Source organism: Trachypithecus francoisi, unplaced genomic scaffold, assembly GCF_009764315.1.
Source record: "Trachypithecus francoisi isolate TF-2019V2 unplaced genomic scaffold, Tfra_2.0 Lachesis_group18, whole genome shotgun sequence".
Classification (NCBI taxonomy): domain Eukaryota; kingdom Metazoa; phylum Chordata; class Mammalia; order Primates; family Cercopithecidae; genus Trachypithecus; species Trachypithecus francoisi.
In genome coordinates this window covers 4,375,002-4,382,372 of record NW_022681463.1, presented here as the reverse complement: position 1 = coordinate 4,382,372, position 7,371 = coordinate 4,375,002, and the positions used below count along the sequence as shown (strand labels likewise).

General features: G+C 47.9%; 1 pseudogene; it reads left to right on the top strand.

Moving 5' to 3' along the window:
* Positions 1–1,617: 1,617 nt before the first annotated feature.
* On the top strand, positions 1,618–6,925 carry LOC117063499 (annotated as a pseudogene).
* Positions 6,926–7,371: the final 446 nt, after the last annotated feature.

Here is a 7,371-nt window from a genome sequence, read left to right as displayed (position 1 = left end):
GCCCCTTAGTTGCCCTCACCCGAACCAAAGAAGTCTAGTCTAGAATAAAAGTTTATTAGCCCCCAAAATAGCTCGCTTTATCTATTCTTATCAGCTTGCCTACCTAGGTCATAGGTCAAATATTTAAAAAGCCCCTGAGCTAACTATAACTGCAATGCATTGTGGGCTGCAACAGAATGCAGTGAGGTTACCCTAAAAAATATACCTAAAAGCCCCTACCCAATGACCAATAGGCAACATCTGGGAAGATTGTGACCCCATAGTACTCATCTTATGAGGAATCAGGGGAAGGACCTACACACTAGGGGATAAATTACTTGTGGTAACCGTGCTGAGTGTGCCTGTCCACCAGACCCTCGATCTTGCAAGACTGTCATTAAAAGTCTCACTTCTGCTGCTGTGTCTCTAGGTCCATTCTTTAGGTTTGAAGGGTTGAGTTTATTTCCCACAACCTGGGGGCTCATCTGGGACACCTGTGCTTGCACAGAGTGGGACTCCAGCCTAGAGGGGAGACACGTCCTACCCACTTTAGGTGGCCGACTGTGTCTGGGGATAGCAGCTCCCCACAGAAGTCATAGACAAACCCAAGACTGTTATCCAGGGGCCAGTGGAGATGACACAGGGAAAAAAGCAGGCACCTCAGAAACCAGGCAACCTTTTGCACTAGCCAAGGTCGGAAAATCGGACTGTAAGTATTGCCTTGGTGGTGGGGCATTTTTGGAGGTCAAGTGTGTGTGACTGAGACGTATCTTAGATAAAAAGCAAGTGTGGAGTCCCAATCTGTGGTTCTGTTCTCCTGCAAAGGGAAACAGCCAGAGACAGACGAAGCAATTCTCAGGGTGTGCACGAAAGCTCTTGTAGCAGGGGCTGCATGCCGAGGGAAAAGACACAGAGACTAACTGAAAATAGGAAACAGGAAATCTAGGCCTAGGGAACAAAGGAAACAGAGAACTAAGGAGACTCCCTTTGACATTCCCACAGATAGCCCATTGGGGAGAATGCTGCAGGTTTGCAGGTATAACCCTCAAACCAGGGACAGGAAAAGCAAAAGATGATAAAGTATTGCTGTCTTATTGGGCCCAAAGATCCCATTCGTAAGCCTTTGGTCTTTTGGCCTCAGTGTGGCTCCAATGAGGATTGGGTGTGCCAAGGTTTAATTCTACATGTGAAAAATAAAACCTTATCCTCACAAGAAAAGACGGGGTTATGCTGTCTGTTGGGTCAGGGAATTAGCCCCCATGTTCCCTGTCAAAGAAAAAGAGCATAGTAAAGAGCCCTCACCCGATAAAAAGCCCTGGGATGCCCTAACACACTTGGGCACCCTCCTCCCGCGCCCACCATACATCTCACAAAATAAGGAACACTGAGATCAGGGGACAACAGGAAGGCTGGAGGAAGAGAAATCTGGAGGCCATGAGGAAACTAAACCCACTGCTCCCTTAAATCCTTATCTGAACTCAAGCAAAGAATTAAAGCAATGTAAGAAGAACGTTAAGAATTTCCCTATTCGCTCTAAATAGGAGATGTCCAACATGTTTCCTCTTAAAGAAGGCCCTATGGGACTGGGAGAAGTTGGATTTATGAGTGTGCCTTTAACAAGTACTGAGGTTAGGAATTTTAAAAAGGAAATGAGGCCACTTTTAGAAGATCCCCTTGGATTAGAAGCACACCTAAATCAATTTTCAGGACCCAATTTTTATACTTGGGCTAAGATAATGTTTATCACGAATATCCTGTTTACTGAAGAAGAGAGGGCAATAATGAGAAGGGCAGCCATGGCGGTTTGGGTGAGACAGCATCATCCCGGGCAAGGAGTCCTGCTGGAGGAGCAGAAATTCCCAAATGCGAATCTCGGATGGGATAACAATGACCCCAGGTATCCGGCCCACAGGCAAGACCTTAGGGAACTCATCAGGGGGATTAAAGAGTCCATTCCTGGGACACAAAATGCCTTGAAAGCATTTGAGATTCAACAAGAAAAAGAGGGGAGTGCCTCTGCATTTCTGCAGAGCTCTGGGATCAAATGAAAACTATTCAGGATTAGATCCAGAGGACCGAGTAGGGCAAGGCGTTTTAAAGGCTAATTTTGTAGCTAAAAGCTGACCTCATAGCAAAATTACTAAGAAACTACAAAACATTGATGGATGGAATGAGAAACCGATTGAGGAATTACTGGGGGAAACTCAGAAGGTCTTTGTAAGAAGAGAGGAGGAGAAGCAAAACAAAAGGCAAAAATCATGGTTTGCACTGTAAAGGAAGCAATCAGAAAGAGATTAGCTCAAGAGCCCTCTCAGGGGTGACAAGAGAACACTAGGTCTCAGCAAAGAGACTGGAGGCAAATACAAGGAAAAACTCCCAAGATTGTAAGTGGATGTTACAAATGTGGGAAACCAGAACATTTAAAGAAAGAATGTCCGGAATGGAAGAAGGAAGAAAAGGTAATCCCCATTATGAATTTTAATGAGGACTGGGGGGTCAGGGGTTCCTTCTAACCAGGTCCCACCAGGAACCCTTCATAAACTTGAGGGTGGAACCCGAAGGGGAAACCATGACATTTTTGGTCGACACTGGAGTGGATTCTTCTTCTTTAATATACCCACCAAGGGGCACAGACCCTCTAAGAAAAAGTTAACAGTATCAGAGTAAAAGGAGAGGGACTTCAGGTTCCAATATTCAAGAAAATGTTAATTAGGCAGGAATCAGAACCAATTAAGCAGTCACTCTTACATGTTCCAGAAGCAGGAACTAATCTCCTGGGCTGAGACCTGATTGTAGATTAGATTTAGCTTTAGGATTAGGAGTAGAGGAGGGACAAATAAAACGAATGATGGTTCTCCTAACAGAGGAAGAAGAAGGTAAGATTAATCCCCTTTTGTGGGTTAAGGAAGGCAACAGGGGAGGTTTAAAAATCACACCCTTACAGACTGAACTAAAACATCCAGGAGAGTTTACAGGAAAAACTATCCCATACTCATTGAAGGGAGGAAGGGTCTCCAACCGGTAATAGAAGGACTAATTAAAGATGGACTATTGAGCTGGGCGCTCGGGCGCCTGCGGCCAGGTGAGCGTGAGCGGGGCGGCAAGGGGGCAGCTCTGGGCAGCGGCGGCGGCAGCGCATGTCTCCAGGTCGTCGCTTCCGGTTCCTGGGATTTGGCGGCAGCTGGGGGAGGATGATGCAGTCCTCAAATAAGCTCTACCAAGTGGAGTACACCAAGAGCGGACGCACCTCTGCGCCGTGGCTCACGCCTGTAATCCCAGCACTTTGGGAGGCCCAGGCGGGCAGATCACGAGGTCAGGAGATCGAGACCATCCTGGCTGATACGGTGAAACCCCGTCTCTACTAAAAATACAAAAAATTACCCGGGCTTGGTGGCGGCACCTGTGGTCCCAGCTACTCGGGAGGCTGAGGCAGGAGAATGGCGGGAACCCGGGAGGCGGAGCTTGCAGTGAGCCGAGATCGCGCCACTCACTCCAGCCTGGGCGACATAGCGGGACTCTGTCTCAAAAACAAAAACACACAAAAACAAAAACAAACAAACAAAAACAAAAGAAAAGAAAAGAAAAAAAAAAGAAATGCAGAGAGAGCATCCCCAAGGACTCGCTCCCGATGGCCATCATGGTGTACTAGCCCATGTTTGATGGAGAAGTCCCACACTGTTACCACTTCTCCTACTTCCGAAAGGTGGGCCACTCCATGTGGCACCCTGATGAGGTGGATGGATTCTCTGAGCTTTCATGACCAGCAGAAAGTCAAGAAGGCAGTGGAAGCTAGAGGAGTGATGGGCAAAAGCCAGGATGGAATTGGCAGCAAGGCAGAGAAGATGCTGGGTGACTTTGCAGCAGAGTACGCCAAGTCCAACAGAAGCAAGTGCAAGGGGTGTTATGGGGAAGATAGAAAAGGGCCAGATGTGCCTGTCCAAGAAGATGCTGGATCCTGAGAAGCCTCAGCTAGGCATGACTGACCACTGGCACCACCCAGGCTGCTTTGTCAAGAACAGGGAGGAGCTGGGTCTCCAGCCTGAGTACAGTGCCAGTTAGCTCAAGGGCTTCAGCCTCCCAGCTGTAGAGGATAAAGAAACACTGGGCCGGGCGCGGTGGCTCACGCCTGTAATCCCAGCACTTTGGAAGGCCGAGGTGGGCGGATCACGAGGTCAGGAGATCGAGACCATCCTGGCTAACACGGTGAAACCCTGTCTCTACTAAAAATACAAAACATTAGCCGGGCGCGGTGGCGGGTGCCTGTAGTCCCAGCTACTGGGGAGGCTGAGGCAGGAGAATGGCGTGAACCTGGGAGGAGGAGCTTGTAGTGAGCCGAGATCACGTCACTGCACTCCAGCCTGGGTGAAAGTGCGAGACTCTGTCTCAGAAAAAATAAATAAATAAAATAAAGAAAAGAAAAGAAACCCTGAAGAAGCAACTCCCAGGAGTCAAGAGTAAAGGAAAGAGAGAAGGCGATGAGGTGGAAGGAGTGGATGAAGTGGCCAAGAAGAAATCCAGAAAAGAAAAAGACAAGGATAGTAAGCTTGAAAAGGCCCTAAAGGCCCAGAACGACCTGATCTGGAACAATCAAGGACCAGCTAAAGAAAAGATGTTCTAATAATGACCCGAAAAAGCTGGTCATCTTCAACAGGCATCAGGTGCCTTCCGGGGAGTCGATGATCTTGGACTGAGTAGCTGACAGCATGGCGTTCGGTGCCCTCCTTCCCTGCCAGGAACGCTTGGGTCAACTGCTCTTCAAGAGCGACACTTATTACTGCATCAGGGACGTCACTGCCTGGACCAAGTGTATGGTCAAGACACAGACACCCAACCAGAAGAAATAGGTGACCCCAAAGGAATTCCGAGAAATCTCTTACCTCAAGAAATTTAAGGTTAAAAAGCAGGACCGTATATTCCCCACAGAAACCAGTGTCCTAGTGGCGGCTGTGCCCCCACCCTCCACAGCCTCCAAGCCTGCTGCCATGAACACCTCTGCTCCAGCAGATAAGCCATTATCCAACATGAAGATCCTGACTCTGGGAAGCTCTCCCTGAACAAGGATGAAGTGAAGGCCACTATTGAGAAACTTGGGGGAAAGTTGATGGGGATGACCAACAAGGCTTCTCGTGCACCAGCACTAACGAGGAGGTGGAAAAGAAGAAGATAGAGGAAGTGAAAGAAGCCAACATCTGAGCTATGTCTGAGGACTTCCTCCAAGACTTCTCTGCCTCCACCAAGAGGCTCCAGAAGTTGTTCTCAGCACATGTCTTGTCCTCCTGGGGGGCAGAGGTGAAGGTAGAGCCTGTTGAAGTCGTGGCCCCAAGAGGGAAGTCAGGGGTTGTACTCTCCAAAAAAAGCAAGGGCCAGTCAAGGAGGAAGGTATTAACGAATATGAAAAGAGAATGAAATGAACTCTTAAAGGAGGAGCAGTTGTGGATCATGACTCTGGTCTGGAACACTCTACGCATGTCCCGGAGAAAGGTGGGAAGGTCTTCGGTGCCACCCTTGGCCTGGCGGACATTGTTAAAGGAACCAGCTCCTATTACAAGCTGAAACTTCTGAAGGATGACAAGGAAAGCAGGCACTGGATATTCAGGTCCTGGGGCCATGTGGGCACGGTGATTGGTAGCAGCAAACTGGAACAGATGCTGTCCAAGGAGGACACCATCGTACACTTCATGAAAGTATATGAAGAAAAACCGGGAACGCTTGGCACTCCAAAAATTCACAAAGTATCCCAAAAAGTTCTAACCCCTGGAGATTGACTATGGCCAGGACAAAGAGGCAGTGAAGAAGCTGACAGTAAATCCTGGCACTGAGTCCAAGCTACCCAAGCAAATTCAGGACCTCATCAAGATGATCTTTGATGTGGAAAGTATGAAAAAAGCCATGGTGGGGTATGAGATTGACCTTCAGATGCCCTTGGGGAAGCTGAGCCAAAGGCAAATCCAGGTCATGTACTCCATCCTAAGGTCCAGCAGGCGGTGTCCCAGGGCAGCAGTGACTCTCAGATCCTGGATCTCTCAAATCGCTTTTATATCCTGATCCCCCACGACTTTGGGATGAAGAAGCCTCCGCTCCTGAACAATGCAGACAGTGTGCAGGCCAAGGTAGAAATGCTGGACAACCTGCTGGGCATCGAGGTGGCCTACAGTCTGCTCAGGGGAGGGGGACATCGAGGTGGCCTACGGTCTGCTTAGGGGAGGGGGATATTGAGATGGCCTACGGTCTGCTCAGGGGAGGGTCTCATGATAGCAGCAAGGACCCCATCAATGTCAACTATGAGAAGCTCAAAACTGACATTAAGGTGGTTGACAGAGATTCTGAAGAAGCTGAGATCATCAAGAAGTACGTTAAGAACACTCATGCAACCACACACAATGTGTATGACTTGGAAGTCATTGATATCTTTAAGATAGAGTGTGAAGGGGAGTGCCAGTGCTACAAGCCCTTTAAGCAGCTTCAAAACTGAAGGTTGCTGTGGCATGGGTCCAGGACCACCAACTTTGCTGGGATCCTGTCCCAGGGTCTTTGGATAGCCCCGCCTGACCCGCCCATGATGGGCTACATGTTTGGTAAAGTGATCTATTTTGCTGACCTCATCTCCAAGAGTGCCAACTACTGCCATACATCTTAGGGAGACCCAATAGGCTTAATCCTGTCAGAAGAAGTTGCCCTTAGAAATGTGTGTAAACTGAACCATGCTGCACATATCGGCAAGTTACCCAAAGGCAAGCACAGTGTCAAAGGTTTGGGCAAAACTACTCCTGACCTTTCAGCTAGTATTACTATGGATGGTGTAGAGGTTCCTCTTGAGACCAGGATTTCATCTGGTATGAATGACACCTGTCTACTGTATAATGAGTACATTATCTATGATGTTGCTCAGGTAAATCTGAAATATCTGCTGAAACTGGAATTCAATTTTAAGACCTCCCTGTGGTAACTGGGAGAGGTGGCCGAGTCGCACATGGTGGCTCTGGTATGAATTCGCCCTCAGCGCTTCTGCACCAACTCACCTGGTCGGCTAAGTTGCTGGTGGGTAGTACCTGTACTAAATCTCCTCAGAAAGGATTTTGCAGAAACACATTAAAAGCTTTTCCCCAACTTTTTTAGTCTCTTGTTTTGTGTTGTGTTTGTGGGGAGGGGTACTTTTTGTTTTTTCTTGCCGGGTAGATAAAACTGACAAGCTGGAGAGAGATTCTGTTTGCATAGATTAGTCCTGTGGAAAAACCAAGCTCTGCTAGAATGTCTGCCTTACTGGTTTCCCCAGGGGAGGAAACATACATTTCCACCCTTTGTTTGTTTGTCTTTAGCTTTGATTTTGGAAAGACGTTAAGCATGTATTTTTAGTTAAAAATAAAAATTGATTTCACACTAAAAAAAGATGGA